Source organism: Ranitomeya variabilis, chromosome 1 (assembly GCF_051348905.1).
Source record: "Ranitomeya variabilis isolate aRanVar5 chromosome 1, aRanVar5.hap1, whole genome shotgun sequence".
NCBI lineage: Eukaryota > Metazoa > Chordata > Amphibia > Anura > Dendrobatidae > Ranitomeya > Ranitomeya variabilis.
The window spans coordinates 417,775,792-417,792,983 of record NC_135232.1 but is presented as its reverse complement, the minus strand read 5'-3'; the positions used below and the strand labels follow the sequence as shown (position 1 = coordinate 417,792,983).

The 17,192-nt window shown below is 46.7% G+C and overlaps 1 non-coding gene across 1 annotated transcript; it reads left to right on the top strand.

Moving 5' to 3' along the window:
- Positions 1-15,487: 15,487 nt before the first annotated feature.
- On the top strand, positions 15,488-15,559 carry TRNAH-GUG (transfer RNA histidin (anticodon GUG)). The gene has a single exon. It is a non-coding gene; the product is annotated as a tRNA-His (tRNA).
- The last annotated feature ends 1,633 nt before the right edge of the window (positions 15,560-17,192 follow it).

Below are 17,192 nucleotides of genomic sequence, written 5' to 3'. Positions count from 1 at the left end.
CCCACGTGACCGCATACAGTAGAAGGGGCGGCCAGCACAGAACACTGCGAGGGAGGCGGGTGAGTATATTCAGAACAGCAGGGGGGCGCACAGGGGGTGGGAGGGCGGCGGACACATAGATCTTTCTTTTAAACACTATTATTCATATCTTCTATGCAGCAAATGCTGCTGCAGAGAAGATAAGAATGGTGGCTTCAGCACCATGTGGGGGGGACAGCGCTTACTGTAGCGCTGTCTCCTGCACGCCACACGGACTGCACACGGAGAAGGTCCGTGTGTGGTCCGTGTTTTATACGGACCCATTTACTTTAATGGGTCCGTGTAATACGTGCGCTCCCACGAACACTGACATGTCTCCGTGTTTGGCACACGGAGACACGTGTTGTGAATTAGACTTTTTGGCTCCCTCTTGTGGTCACTAGTGATATGACTCTGGGATTGTCTTTCTTCAGTTTGGCACTCACCTGGGTCGTTAGTCCAGGGGTGTCGCTATATAAACTTCCTGGATCCTTAGTCCAGTGCCTGGCATCGTTGTAATCAGATCCTTCTGTTGCTCCTGTCTGCTGGTCCTGGTTCCTGCAAAATTAAGCTAAGTCTTGCTTCTTTGTTTTTTGGGTTATTTGCTTTGCTTCTATTTTTGTCCAGCTTGTACTAAATGTGAGTTCTGACCTTGCTGGAAGCTCTAGGGGGCTGGTGTTCTCCCCCCGGCCGTTAGTCGGTTCGGGGGTTCTTGAATATCCAGCGTGGATATTTTAATAGGGTTTTTGCTGACCATATAAGTCATCTTACTATATTCTGCTATTGGCTAGTGGGCCTCTCTTTGCTAAATACCTAGCTCATTCTTATGTTTGTCTTTTCCTCTTACCTCACCGTTATTATTTGTTGGGGGCTTGTATCCAACTTTTGGCGTCTTTTCTCTGGAGGCAAGAAAGGTCTTTCTTTTCCCTTCTAGGGTTAGTTAGTTCTCCGGCTGGCGCGAGACGTCTAGAACCAACGTAGGCACGTTCCCCGGCTACTGCTATTTGTGGTGCTAGGATTAGATATATGGTCAGCCCAGTTACCACTGCCCTATGAGCTGGTTTTTTGTGTTTTCAGACTTGGTAATTATTCCTGAGACCCTCTGCCATTGGGGTCATAACAGTATGCCAGGCCGACATTGAATGTTTAATGCATTGCAGAAGTGAGATAATAAGAAAGGAAATTCTGAGTTTTTTTTTTTTTCCTCTCTTCCTCCCCTTTACCTCTGAGTGGCTTGAGCTTGCTGCAGACATGAATGTCCAGACCTTGATTACAAGTGTGGACCAGCTTGCTGCTCGTGTGCAAAGCACACAAGATTTTGTTACCAGTAGTTCTATGTCTGAACCTAAAATACCTATTCCTGAACTGTTTTCTGGAGACCGATTTAAGTTTAGGAATTTCAGGGATAATTGTAAATTGTTTCTATCTCTGAGACCCCGTTCATCTGGAGACTCAGCTCAGCAAGTTAAAATTGTTATCTCTTTTTTACGGGGCGACCCTCAGGATTGGGCTTTCTCGCTAGCGCCAGGAGATCCGGCATTGGCAAATATTGATGCGTTTTTTCTGGCGCTCGGATTGCTTTACGAGGAACCCAATCTTGAGGTTCAGGCAGAAAAAGCCTTGCTGGCTATTTCTCAGGGCCAGGATGAAGCTGAAGTGTATTGCCAAAAATTTCGGAAATGGTCCGTGCTTACTCAGTGGAATGAGTGTGCTCTGGCCGCAAATTTCAGAAATGGCCTTTCTGAAGCCATTAAGAATGTGATGGTGGGTTTCTCCATTCCTACAAGTCTGAATGATTCCATGGCGCTGGCTATTCAAATTGACCGGCGTTTGCGGGAGCGCAAAACCGCTAATCCTCTGGTAGTGTTGTCTAAACAAGCACCTGATTTGATGCAATGTGATAGAATTCAGACCAGAAATGAGCAGAAAAATCATAGACGTCAGAATGGGTTGTGTTTTTACTGTGGAGATTCTACACATGTTATATCAGCATGCTCTAAACGCCTAACAAGGGTTGTTAGTCCTGTCGCCATTGGTAATTTGCAACCTAAATTTATTTTGTCTGTGACTTTAATTTGCTCATTGTCCTCTTACCCTGTTATGGCGTTTGTGGATTCAGGTGCTGCCCTGAGTCTTATGGATCTGTCATTAGCCAAGCGCTGTGGTTTTGTTCTTGAGCTGTTGGTTAATCCTATCCCTCTGAGGGGTATTGATGCTACGCCATTGGCGGAAAATAAACCGCAGTTTTGGACACAGGTAACCATGTGCATGACTCCTGAACATCGGGAGGTGATTCGTTTTCTTGTTCTGCATAAAATGCATGATTTGGTCGTTTTGGGTTTGCCATGGTTACAGACTCATAATCCAGTCTTGGATTGGAAGGCAATGTCTGTGTCAAGTTGGGGCTGTCAGGGTATTCATGGTGATTCCCCGCCGGTGTCTATTGCTTCCTCTACTCCTTCGGAAGTTCCTGAGTATTTGTCTGATTATCAGGATGTGTTCAGCGAGTCCAGGTCCAGTGCTCTGCCTCCTCATAGGGACTGTGACTGTGCCATAGATTTGATTCCAGGTAGCAAATTTCCTAAGGGAAGACTATTTAATCTGTCTGTACCTGAGCATACCGCAATGCGTTCGGATATCAAGGAATCTCTGGAGAAGGGGCATATCCGTCCTTCCTCTTCCCCTCTTGGTGCGGGACTCTTTTTTGTGGCCAAGAAGGACGGATCTTTGAGACCTTGTATTGACTATCGGCTTTTGAATAAAATCACTGTTAAATTTCAGTATCCTTTGCCTCTGTTGTCAGACTTGTTTGCCCGAATTAAAGGTGCCAAGTGGTTCACCAAGATAGATCTTCGTGGTGCGTACAACCTTGTGCGCATTAAGCGAGGAGATGAATGGAAAACCGCATTTAATACGCCCGAAGGTCATTTTGAGTACTTGGTGATGCCTTTTGGGCTCTCTAATGCTCCTTCAGTGTTTCAGTCCTTTATGCATGATATTTTCTGGAAGTATCTGGATAAATTTATGATCGTTTATCTGGATGATATTCTGTTTTTTTCTGATGACTGGGACTCGCATGTAGAGCAGGTCAGGATGGTGTTTCAGGTTTTGCGTGAGAATGCTTTATTTGTTAAGGGCTCAAAGTGTCTCTTTGGAGTACAGAAGGTTCCCTTTTTGGGGTTTATTTTTTCCCCTTCTGCGGTGGAGATGGACCCAGTCAAGGTCCGAGCTATTCATGATTGGACTCAACCCACGTCAGTTAAGAGTCTTCAGAAGTTCTTGGGTTTTGCTAACTTCTACCGTCGTTTTATTGCTAATTTTTCTAGCATTGTTACCGTATATACTCGAGTATAAGCCGAGATTTTCAGCCCAAATTTTTGGGCTGAAAGTGCCCCCTCGGCTTATACTCGAGTCACGGTCGGCGGTGGGGTCGGCGGGTGAGGGGGAGAGGGCGCTGATGCATACTCACCTGCTCCTGGCGCTCCCCCTGCCCGTCCCACGGTCTCCGGGTGCCGCAGCCTCTTCCCCTGTTCAGCGGTCACATGGGACCGCTCATTAGAGAAATGAATAGGCTGCTCCACCTCCCATAGGGGCGGAGCCGCCTATTCATTTCTCTAATGAAGCGGTGCCGGTGACCGTAGAGGAAGAGGCTGCGGCACCGAAGACCAGCTGTCCGGGGGAAGGAGCGGCACGCTGGGAGCAGGTAAGTATCGCATATTCACCTGGCCGCATTCCACATGCCGGGCGCTGTCTCCATCTTCCCGGCGTCTCTCTCTCCTCACTGACTGTGCAGGTCAGAGGGCGCAATGACGCATATAGTGTGCGCGCCGCCCTCTGCCTGATCAGTCAGTGCAGGGAGACGCCGGGAAGATGGCGCCGAGGAGCTGCAAGAGAGGTGAGTATGTGTTTTATTATTTTTATTGCAGCAGCAGCACAGCTATGGGGCAATAATGGACGGTGCAGAGCACTATATGGCAGAGCTATGGGGCAATGGTGCAGAGCACTGTATGGCACAGCTATGGGGCAACGGTGCAGAGCACTATATGGCACAGCTATGGGGCAGTAATGGTGCAGAGCACTATATGGCACAACTATGGGGCAGTAATGGTGCAGAGCACTATATGGCACAGCTATGGGGCAATAATGGTGCAGAGCACTATATGGCACAGCTATGGGGCAATAATGGTGCAGAGCACTATATGGCACAGCTATGGGGCAATAATGGTGCAGAGCACTATATGGCACAGCTATGGGGCAATAATGGTGCAGAGCACTATATGGCACAGCTATGGGGCAGTAATGGTGCAGAGCACTATATGGCACAACTATGGGGCAGTAATGGTGCAGAGCACTATATGGCACAGCTATGGGGCAATAATGGTGCAGAGCACTATATGGCACAGCTATGGGGCAATAATGGTGCAGAGCACTGTATGGCACAGCTATGGGGCAATAATGGTGCAGAGCACTGTATGGCACAGCTATGGGGCAATAATGGTGCAGAGCACTATATGGCACAGCTATGGGGCAATAATGGTGCAGAGCACTATATGGCACAGCTATGGGGCAATAATGGTGCAGAGCACTATATGGCACAGCTATGGGGCAATAATGGTGCAGAGCACTATATGGCACAGCTATGGGGCAATAATGGTGCAGAGCACTATATGGCACAGCTATGGGGCAATAATGGTGCAGAGCACTATATGGCACAGCTATGGGGCAATAATGGTGCAGAGCACTATATGGCACAGCTATGGGGCAGTAATGGTGCAGAGCACTATATGGCACAACTATGGGGCAGTAATGGTGCAGAGCTGTTATGACCCCAATGGCGAGGGTCTCAGAGGAACGTGGAAGTCTGCAGAATACAAAAATCCAGCTCATAGGGCAGTGGTAACTGGGTTGACCATATATCTACTCCTAACGCCAACACTAGAAGTAGCCGGGGATCATTCCTACGTTGATTCTAGATGACACGCGCCAGCCGGAGAATCTAGCTACCCCTAGTAGAGGAAAACAAAGACCTTTCTTGCCTCCAGAGAAGGGGACCCCAAAGCTGGATAGAAGCCCCCCACAAATAATGACGGTGAGGTAAGAGGAAATGACAAACACAGAAATGAACCAGGTTTAGCACAGAGAGGCCCGCTTACTGATAGCAGAATAAAGAAAGGTAACTTATATGGTCAACAAAAACCCTATCAAAATCCACACTGGAAATTCAAGAACCCCCGAACCGTCTAACGGTCCGGGGGGAGAACACCAGCCCCCTAGAGCTTCCAGCAAAGGTCAGGATATAGATTTGGAACAAGCTGGACAAAAATACAAAACCAAAACAAATAGCAAAAAGCAAAAGGCAGACTTAGCTGATATAACTGGAACCAGGATCAGTAGACAAGAGCACAGCAGACTAGCTCTGATAACTACGTTGCCAGGCCTTGAACTGAAGGTCCAGGGAGCTTATATAGCAACACCCCTAACTAACGACCCAGGTGCGGATAAAAGGAATGACAGAAAAACCATAGTCAAAAAACTAGTAACCACTAGAGGGAGCAAAAAGCAAATTCACAACAGTACCCCCCCCTTAGTGAGGGGTCACCGAACCCTCACCACGACCACCAGGGCGATCAGGATGAGCGGCATGAAAGGCACGAACTAAATCGGCCGCATGAACATCAGAGGCGACCACCCAGGAATTATCCTCCTGACCATAGCCCTTCCACTTGACCAGGTACTGAAGCCTCCGCCTGGAGAGGCGAGAATCCAAGATCTTCTCCACCACGTACTCCAACTCGCCCTCAACCAACACCGGAGCAGGAGGCTCAGCAGAAGGAACTACAGGCACAATGTACCGCCGCAACAAGGACCTATGAAATACATTGTGAATAGCAAACGACACAGGAAGATCCAGACGAAAAGATACAGGATTAAGGATTTCCAATATCTTGTAAGGCCCAATAAAACGAGGTTTAAATTTGGGAGAGGAGACCTTCATAGGAACAAAGCGGGAAGAAAGCCACACCAAATCACCAACGCGTAGTCGGGGACCCACACCGCGGCGGCGGTTGGCAAAGCGCTGAGCCTTCTCCTGTGACAACTTCAAGTTGTCCCCCACATGATTCCAGATCTGCTGCAACCTATCCACCACAGAATCCACCCCAGGACAGTCAGAAGGCTCCACATGACCCGAAGAAAAGCGAGGATGGAAACCAGAGTTGCAGAAAAAAGGCGAAACCAAGGTGGCGGAACTAGCCCGATTATTAAGGGCAAACTCAGCCAACGGCAAGAATGTCACCCAATCGTCCTGATCAGCAGAGACAAAACACCTCAAATAAGCCTCCAAAGTCTGATTGGTTCGCTCCGTCTGTCCATTAGTCTGAGGATGGAAAGCAGACGAAAACGACAAATCAATGCCCATCCTACTACAAAAGGATCGCCAGAACCTGGAAACGAACTGGGATCCTCTGTCTGACACAATATTCTCAGGGATGCCGTGCAAACGAACCACGTTCTGGAAAAACACAGGAACCAGATCGGAAGAGGAAGGCAGCTTAGGCAAAGGAACCAAATGGACCATCTTGGAGAAGCGATCACATATCACCCAGATAACGGACATGCCCTGAGATAGCGGAAGATCAGAAATGAAATCCATGGAGATATGTGTCCAAGGTCTCTTCGGGACAGGCAAGGGCAAGAGCAAACCGCTGGCACGAGAACAGCAAGGCTTAGCTCGAGCACAAGTCCCACAGGACTGCACAAATGACCGCACATCCCTTGACAAGGAAGGCCACCAAAAGGACCTGGCCACCAGATCTCTGGTGCCAAAAATTCCCGGGTGACCTGCCAACACCGAGGAATGAACCTCGGAAATGACTCTGCTGGTCCACTTATCCGGGACAAACAGTCTGTCAGGTGGACAAGACTCAGGCCTATCAGCCTGAAATCTCTGCAACACACGTCGCAGATCCGGAGAAATAGCTGACAAGATAACTCCATCTTTAAGAATACCAACAGGATCAGCGACTCCAGGAGCATCAGGCACAAAGCTCCTAGAAAGAGCATCGGCCTTCACATTCTTTGAACCTGGTAAATACGAGACAACAAAATCAAAGTGGGAGAAAAACAATGACCAGCGGGCCTGTCTCGGATTAAGGCGTTTAGCAGACTCGAGATACATCAGATTTTTGTGATCAGTCAAGACCACCACACGATGCTTAGCACCCTCGAGCCAATGACGCCACTCCTCAAATGCCCATTTCATGGCCAACAACTCCCGATTGCCCACATCATAATTTCGCTCGGCAGGCGAAAATTTCCTAGAGAAAAAGGCACAAGGCTTCATAACAGAGCAACCAGGGCCTCTCTGCGACAAAACGGCCCCTGCCCCAATCTCCGAAGCATCCACCTCAACCTGAAAGGGAAGTGAGACGTCAGGCTGGCACAAAACAGGCGCCGAAGTAAACCGGCGTTTCAACTCCTGGAAAGCCTCCACGGCAGCAGGAGCCCAGTTAGCTACATCGGAGCCCTTCTTGGTCATATCCGTCAAAGGTTTCACAATGCTAGAAAAATTAGCGATAAAACGACGGTAGAAGTTAGCGAAGCCCAAGAACTTCTGAAGACTCTTAACTGACGAGGGCTGAGTCCAATCAAGAATAGCTCGGACCTTGACTGGGTCCATCTCCACAGCAGAAGGGGAAAAAATGAACCCCAAAAAGGGAACCTTCTGTACACCAAAGAGACACTTTGAGCCCTTGACAAACAAAGAATTTTCACGCAAAATTTTAAAGACCAACCTGACCTGCTCCACATGCGAATCCCAATTATCAGAAAAAACCAAAATATCATCCAGATAAACAATCAAAAATTTATCCAGATACTTCCGGAAAATGTCATGCATAAAGGACTGAAAAACTGAAGACGCATTGGAGAGCCCAAAAGGCATCACCAAGTACTCAAAATGACCTTCGGGCGTATTGAATGCGGTTTTCCATTCATCACCTTGCTTAATGCGCACAAGGTTGTACGCACCACGAAGGTCTATCTTGGTGAACCACTTGGCACCCTTAATCCGGGCAAACAAGTCAGACAACAGCGGTAAAGGATACTGAAATTTGACAGTGATCTTATTTAAAAGCCGATAATCAATACAAGGTCTCAAAGATCCGTCCTTTTTTGCCACAAAAAAGAATCCCGCACCAAGAGGGGAAGAAGACGGACGAATATGTCCTTTTTCCAGAGACTCCTTGATATATGAACGCATAGCGGTATGTTCAGGTACCGACAGATTAAACAGTCTTCCCTTAGGAAATTTACTGCCTGGGATCAAATCTATAGCACAGTCACAGTCCCTATGAGGAGGCAGTGCACTGGACTCAGACTCACTGAAGACATCCTGATAATCAGACAAATACTCCGGAACTTCCGAAGGCGTAGAAGAAGCAATAGACACAGGCAGGGAATCCTCATGAATACCACGACAGCCCCAACTTGAGACTGACATAGCCTTCCAGTCCAGGACTGGATTATGGGTCTGTAACCATGGCAGCCCTAAAACGACCAAATCATGCATTTTATGTAAAACCAGGAAACGTATCACCTCGCGGTGTTCAGGAGTCATGCACATGGTAACCTGAGTCCAATACTGCGGTTTATTTGCTGCCAATGGTGTAGCATCAATACCCCTAAGAGGAATAGGATTTTCTAATGGTTCAAGAGTAAATCCACAGCGCTTAGCAAATGAGAGATCCATGAGACTCAGGGCAGCACCTGAATCTACAAACGCCATGACAGGATAAGATGACAGTGAGCAAATCAAAGTTACAGACAGAATAAATTTAGGTTGCAAATTACCAACGGTGACAGGACTAACAACCTTAGCTATACGTTTAGAGCATGCTGAGATAACATGTGTAGAATCACCACAGTAGTAGCACAAGCCATTCCGGCGTCTATGAATTTTCCGCTCATTTCTAGTCAGGATTCTATCACATTGCATTAAATCAGGTGTCTGTTCAGACAACACCATGAGGGAATTTGCGGTTTTTCTATCACATTGCACCGAATTAGGTGTCTGTTCAGACAACACCATGAGGGAATTTGCGGTTTTGCGCTCCTGCAACCGCCGGTCAATTTGAATAGCCAGTGCCATAGTATCATTCAGACCTGTGGGAATGGGAAAACCCACCATAACATTCTTAATGGCTTCAGAAAGGCCATTTCTAAAATTAGCGGCCAGTGCACACTCGTTCCAATGTGTCAGCACGGACCATTTCCGAAATTTTTGGCAATACACTTCAGCCTCGTCCTGCCCCTGAGACATAGACAGCAAGGCCTTTTCTGCCTGAATCTCAAGATTGGGTTCCTCATAAAGTAAACCGAGCGCCAGAAAAAACGCATCAAGATCAGCCAATGCCGGATCTCCTGGCGCCAGCGAAAAAGCCCAATCCTGAGGGTCGCCCCGTAAGAACGAAATAACAATTTTTACTTGCTGAGCAGAATCTCCTGATGAACAGGGTCTCAGGGACAAAAACAATTTACAATTATTCACGAAATTCCTAAACTTAAACCTGTCTCCGGAAAACAGTTCAGGAATCGGTATTTTAGGTTCTGACCTAGGATTTCTGATAACATAGTCTTGTATGCCCTGCACACGAGTAGCCAGCTGGTCCACACTTGTAATCAAGGTCTGGACATTCATGTCTGCAGCAAGCATAGCCACTCTGAGGTAAAGGGGAAGGAGAAAAAAAAAAACTCAGAATCTTCTTTCTTATAATCCCTCTTCTGCAATGCATTAAACATTTAATACTGGCCTGGCAAACTGTTATGACCCCAATGGCGAGGGTCTCAGAGGAACGTGGAAGTCTGCAGAATACAAAAATCCAGCTCATAGGGCAGTGGTAACTGGGTTGACCATATATCTACTCCTAACGCCAACACTAGAAGTAGCCGGGGATCATTCCTACGTTGATTCTAGATGACACGCGCCAGCCGGAGAATCTAGCTACCCCTAGTAGAGGAAAACAAAGACCTTTCTTGCCTCCAGAGAAGGGGACCCCAAAGCTGGATAGAAGCCCCCCACAAATAATGACGGTGAGGTAAGAGGAAATGACAAACACAGAAATGAACCAGGTTTAGCACAGAGAGGCCCGCTTACTGATAGCAGAATAAAGAAAGGTAACTTATATGGTCAACAAAAACCCTATCAAAATCCACACTGGAAATTCAAGAACCCCCGAACCGTCTAACGGTCCGGGGGGAGAACACCAGCCCCCTAGAGCTTCCAGCAAAGGTCAGGATATAGATTTGGAACAAGCTGGACAAAAATACAAAACCAAAACAAATAGCAAAAAGCAAAAGGCAGACTTAGCTGATATAACTGGAACCAGGATCAGTAGACAAGAGCACAGCAGACTAGCTCTGATAACTACGTTGCCAGGCCTTGAACTGAAGGTCCAGGGAGCTTATATAGCAACACCCCTAACTAACGACCCAGGTGCGGATAAAAGGAATGACAGAAAAACCAGAGTCAAAAAACTAGTAACCACTAGAGGGAGCAAAAAGCAAATTCACAACACAGAGCACTATATGGCACAGCTATGGGGCAATAATGGTGCAGAGCACTATATGGCACAGCTATGGGGCAATAATGGTGCAGAGCACTGTATGGCACAGCTATGGGGCAATAATGGTGCAGAGCACTGTATGGCACAGCTATGGGGCAATAATGGACGGTGCAGAGCACTATATGGCACAGCTATGGGGCAATAATGGTGCAGAGCACTGTATGGCACAGCTATGGGGCGATAATGGACGGTGCGGAGCACTATATGGCACAGCTATGGGGCAATAATGGTGCAGAGCACTGTATGGCACAGCTATGGGACAATAATGGTGCAGAGCACTATATGGCACAGCTATGGGGCAATAATGAACGGTGCAGAGCACTATATGGCACAGCTATGGGGCAATAATGGTGCAGAGCACTATATGGCACAGCTATGGGGCCATAATGAACAGTATGGAGCATCTATTTTTATTTTTGAAATTCACCGGTAGCTGCTGCATTTTCCACCCTAGGCTTATACTCGAGTCAATAAGTTTTCCCAGTTTTTTGTGGCAAAATTAGGGGGGTCGGCTTATACTCGGGTCGGCTTATACTCGAGTATATACGGTAAACCTTTGACGGATATGACCAAGAAAGGTTCTGATGTTGCTAACTGGGCTCCTGCAGCCGTGGAGGCTTTCCAGGAGTTGAAGCGCCGGTTTACTTCGGCGCCTGTTTTGTGCCAGCCTGATGTCTCACTTCCCTTTCAGGTTGAAGTGGATGCTTCTGAGATTGGGGCAGGGGCCATTTTGTCGCAGAGAGGCCCTGGTTGCTCTGTGATGAGACCTTGTGCCTTTTTCTCGAGGAAGTTTTCGCCTGCTGAGCGGAATTATGATGTTGGCAATCGGGAGTTGTTGGCCATGAAGTGGGCATTTGAGGAGTGGCGTCATTGGCTCGAGGGTGCTAAGCATCGTGTGGTGGTCTTGACTGATCACAAAAATTTGATGTATCTCGAGTCTGCTAAACGCCTGAATCCTAGACAGGCCCGCTGGTCATTGTTTTTCTCCCGTTTTGACTTTGTGGTCTCGTATTTACCAGGTTCAAAGAATGTGAAGGCTGATGCTCTTTCAAGGAGCTTTGTGCCTGACTCTCCGGGAGTCGCAGAACCGGTTGGTATTCTTAAAGAGGGAGTTATCTTGTCAGCCATTTCTCCGGATTTGCGACGTGTGTTGCAGAGATTTCAGGCTGGTAGACCTGACTCTTGTCCACCTGACAGACTGTTTGTTCCTGATAAGTGGACCAGCAGAGTCATTTCCGAGGTTCATTCCTCGGTGTTGGCAGGGCATCCGGGAATTTTTGGCACCAGAGATCTGGTGGCTAGGTCCTTTTGGTGGCCTTCCTTGTCACGGGATGTGCAGTCGTTTGTGCAGTCCTGTGGGACTTGTGCTCGAGCTAAGCCTTGCTGTTCTCTTGCCAGCGGGTTGCTCTTGCCCTTGCCTGTCCCGAAGAGGCCTTGGACACACATTTCCATGGATTTCATTTCAGATCTCCCGGTGTCTCAGGGCATGTCTGTCATCTGGGTGGTATGTGATCGCTTTTCTAAGATGGTCCATTTGGTGCCTTTGCCTAAGCTGCCTTCCTCTTCCGATCTGGTTCCTGTGTTCTTTCAGAATGTGGTTCGTTTACACGGCATTCCTGAGAATATTGTGTCTGACAGAGGATCCCAGTTTGTTTCCAGGTTCTGGCGATCCTTTTGTGCTAGGATGGGCATTGAGTTGTCGTTTTCGTCTGCCTTTCATCCTCAGACTAATGGACAAACGGAGCGAACTAATCAGACTCTGGAGGTTTATTTGAGGTGTTTTGTTTCTGCGGATCAGGATGATTGGGTGACCTTCTTGCCGTTGGCTGAGTTTGCCCTTAATAATCGGGCTAGTTCCGCTACATTGGTTTCGCCATTTTTCTGCAACTCTGGTTTCCATCCTCGTTTTTCCTCGGGACATGTGGAGCCTTCTGACTGTCCTGGGGTAGATTCTGTGGTGGATAGGTTGCAGCAGATCTGGAATCATGTGGTGGACAACTTAAAGTTGTCACAAGAGAAGGCTCAGCGTTTTGCCAACCGCCGCCGCGGTGTGGGTCCCCGACTTCGTGTTGGGGATTTGGTATAGCTGTCTTCTCGATTTGTTCCTATGAAGGTCTCCTCTCCTAAATTTAAGCCTCGCTTCATCGGTCCTTACAAGATATTGGAAATCCTTAATCCTGTGTCCTTTCGCTTGGATCTTCCGGTGTCGTTTGCCATTCACAACGTGTTCCATAGGTCTTTGTTGCGGCGGTACGTTGTACCTGTGGTTCCTTCTGTTGAGCCTCCTGCTCCGGTGTTGGTTGAGGGCGAGTTGGAGTACGTGGTGGAGAAGATCTTGGATTCTCGTCTCTCCAGGCGGAGGCTTCAGTATCTGGTCAAGTGGAAGGGCTATGGTCAGGAGGATAATTCCTGGGTGGTTGCCTCTGATGTGCATGCGGCCGATTTAGTTCGTGCCTTTCACGCTGCTCATCCTGATCGTCCTGGTGGTCTTGGTGAGGGTTCGGTGACCCCTCCTTAAGGGGGGGGTACTGTTGTGAATTAGACTTTTTGGCTCCCTCTTGTGGTCACTAGTGATATGACTCTGGGATTGTCTTTCTTCAGTTTGGCACTCACCTGGGTCGTTAGTCCAGGGGTGTCGCTATATAAACTTCCAGTGCCTGGCATCGTTGTAATCAGATCCTTCTGTTGCTCCTGTCTGCTGGTCCTGGTTCCTGCAAAATTAAGCTAAGTCTTGCTTCTTTGTTTTTTGGGTTATTTGCTTTGCTTCTATTTTTGTCCAGCTTGTACTAAATGTGAGTTCTGACCTTGCTGGAAGCTCTAGGGGGCTGGTGTTCTCCCCCCGGCCGTTAGTCGGTTCGGGGGTTCTTGAATATCCAGCGTGGATATTTTAATAGGGTTTTTGCTGACCATATAAGTCATCTTACTATATTCTGCTATTGGCTAGTGGGCCTCTCTTTGCTAAATACCTAGCTCATTCTTATGTTTGTCTTTTCCTCTTACCTCACCGTTATTATTTGTTGGGGGCTTGTATCCAACTTTTGGGGTCTTTTCTCTGGAGGCAAGAAAGGTCTTTCTTTTCCCTTCTAGGGTTAGTTAGTTCTCCGGCTGGCGCGAGACGTCTAGAACCAACGTAGGCACGTTCCCCGGCTACTGCTATTTGTGGTGCTAGGATTAGATATATGGTCAGCCCAGTTACCACTGCCCTATGAGCTGGTTTTTTGTGTTTGCAGACTTGGTAATTATTCCTGAGACCCTCTGCCATTGGGGTCATAACAGACACGGTCCGCAAAAAATCAATGACATCTGCACAGATGCATTGATTTTAATGGGTCTACGTGTGTCAGTGGCTCTGGTACGTGAGGAAACTGTCACCTCACGTACCGGAGCCACTGACGTGTGAAACCGGCCTAAGGGAATGTGTCCACGATCAGGATGGCCGGCGGTATTGCCGGAGCGGCAAACCCGCTCGGCGCTAAGCTCCACCCCCTTCTGGGACGCGATGATGCCGGATGTGTTCATTGTACACATCCGGGATCATCGCACCCCTCGCATAGGGCCCTGTGTTATTCCTTGCGGCGGCGCAGCGTCGCCGCAAGTAACACGGACATGCTGCGATCTTAAAAGACACGCAGCATGTCCGGAGTCGCAGGGCCGACGGATGCGTGTTTCCACGCATAGTGGACACGGGATTTCAAAAAATCCCCTCCACTATGCTGGAACATCTGGACGCTGCGTGTTTGACGCTGCGGCCCCACGCAGCGTCAAACACGCAGCGTTTCCTGAACGTGGACACGTACCCTAAGAATAGATTAAATAAAAACACAGGCTAAGAAAAAAATAAATAATATTCCATCCCACTAATAATCAATAATATTTGTGCAGAGCATTGGGGCACATTCTACAATGCATTGTTACTAGGAACCTTTTATTGCTGTAAACAGGTATGCAATCCCCACAGCTGTGCTCTAAGGCTATGTTCACACGTTGTGTTTTTGACACTTTTTTTAATACAAATTTTAAGCTATGTTTTACAGGACAGCAAAGTCTTTGAGATTTCAGAAATCCCATGGACACACATTGTTTTTTTCCTTACTAGTTTGGAAAACTGCTGCGTTTTTGCGAACTTCAGCATGTCACTTCTTTCAGTGTTTTTTCAGTGGTTTTTCACCCATAGAAAATAAAGAATATCGGAAAAAATGCAGCAAAACACACCAAAAATACAGATATCAGGTTTTGCTGCGTTTGGTCGCAAAAATAAGTAGCTTGCATCTTGTTTTTTTGGAACACTAAGGCTCTGTGCACACGCTGCGGATTTTGCTGCGGATCCGCAGCGTTTCCGCAGCAGCTTTCCATGCGTGTACAGTACAATGTAAACCTATGGGAAACGCAATCTGCAGTGCACATGCTGCGGAAAAAAAACGGTCAGAAACACAGCGGTTTACATTCCGCAGCATGTCACTTCTTTGTGCGGAATCTGCAGTGGTTTTACACCTGCTCCATAATAGAAAACCGCAGTGGAATCCGCACAAAAACTGCAATAAATCCGTGGTAAATCCGCAATAAATCCGCAGGAAAAACACTGCAGTTTTGCCCTGCGGATTTATCAAATCCGCTGCAGAAAAATCCGCAGGAGGACCATTCTACGTGTGCACCTAGCCTAAATGTTTCAGCATGCACAAGAGACAACAAAAATGCTGCAAAAATGCTGCAAAACCTGCTTTTCTTAAGCAGTTTCTTTACTGCCAAGAGAACAGCCTTTGTCTGTGGGAAAAAATGCAGACATGCAACGTGTGAGCATAGACTTAAAGAAGAAATATAGCAGTCTCTCTATACTTCCCAGGTGGTTTGCCGTGATCGTATAGTGGTTAGTACTCTGCGTTGTGGCCGCAGCAACCTCGGTTCGAATCCGAGTCACGGCAGGAGTGAAAGTCTCCTAACACGGCAAGTGGGGAAGATTTTGTTTGACATTTTAATTTTTGTTTCATATTTTCATGAAAAATACACGCATACGCAAGAATACTTATACAGTTTATAGAATTTACAGATGGAACAATGGAAACTGCTCTTTTTTACCTTTAGTGCCAGAAATCACCATTATACAGTGACCCCTAGAGGCAGAATATATTTTTACAAGCTCTGATATGTCAGCATGTCTCCTGGTCTATTGTATAACTTGCTGTAGATGCAAGCATGAAATGATTGATGCTAAATACTGAAATAAGTAAATATATGCGTATATGTGTATGCATATAGAAAGGTTTTATATTATCCTTTATTTTTTTAATGCATATCAACAATTTTTTTACAAGATGGAAAAAGATGGACTTATTTTATTATATACTAGCTGAAGAGCCCGGCGTTGCCTGGGCATAGTAAATATCTGTGGTTAGTTATAGCACCTCACTTCTCTTATTTTCCCATCACGCCTCTCATTTTCCCCATCACATCTTTCATTTTCCCCTCTCACAATTCTCATTTTCCCCCTCACTCCTCTTATTTTCCCCCTCACTCCTCTCATTCCCCCCTAACACTTGTCATTTCGACCTCACATCTGTCATTTTCCAATCACTCCACTATTTTCCCTCACTCCTCTCATTTTGCACTCACACCTTTTCATTTTCACCTCACACCTCTCATTTTCACCTCAGTATATACATGTTTGTCATCTCCCTTATATATAGTATACACCTGTATGTCATCTCCTGTATATAGTATATACCTGTATGTCATCTCACCTGTATATAGTATATACCTGCTGTGTGTCATCTCCCCTGTATATAGTATATACCTGTATGTCATCTCCTCCTATATATAGTATATACCTGTATGTAATCTCCTCCTGTATATAGTATATACCTGTGTGTCATCTCACCTATATATAGTATATATCTGTGTGTCATCTCCTCTTGTATATAGTATATACCTGTATGTCATCTCCTCCTATACATAGAATATACCTGTATGTCATCTCCTCCTGTATATACTATATACCTGTAGGTAATCTGCTCCTGTATATAGTATATACCTGTGTGTCATCTCTCCTGTATATAGTATATATCTGTTTGTCATCTCCTCCTGTATATAGTATATACCTGTGTGTCATCTCCCCTGTAAATAGTATATACCTGTGTGTCATCTCCTCCTGTATATAGTATATATCTGTATGTCATCTCCTCCTGTATTAGACCTCGTTCACACGTTATTTGGTCAGTATTTTTACCTCAGTATTTGTAAGCTAAATTGGCAGCCTGATAAATCCCCAGCCAACAGTAAGCCCACCCCCTGGCAGTATATATTAGCTCACACATACACATAATAGACTGGTCATGTGACTGACAGCTGCCGGATTCCTATATGGTACATTTGTTGCTCTTGTAGTTTGTCTGCTTATTAATCAGATTTTTATTTTTGAAGGATAAAAGCAGACTTGTGTGTGTTTTAGGGCGAGTTTCGTGTGTCAAGTTGTGTGTGTTGAGTTGCGTGTGGCGACATGCATGTAGTGACTTTTGTGAGATGAGTTTTGTGTGGCGACATGCATGTAGCAACTTTTTG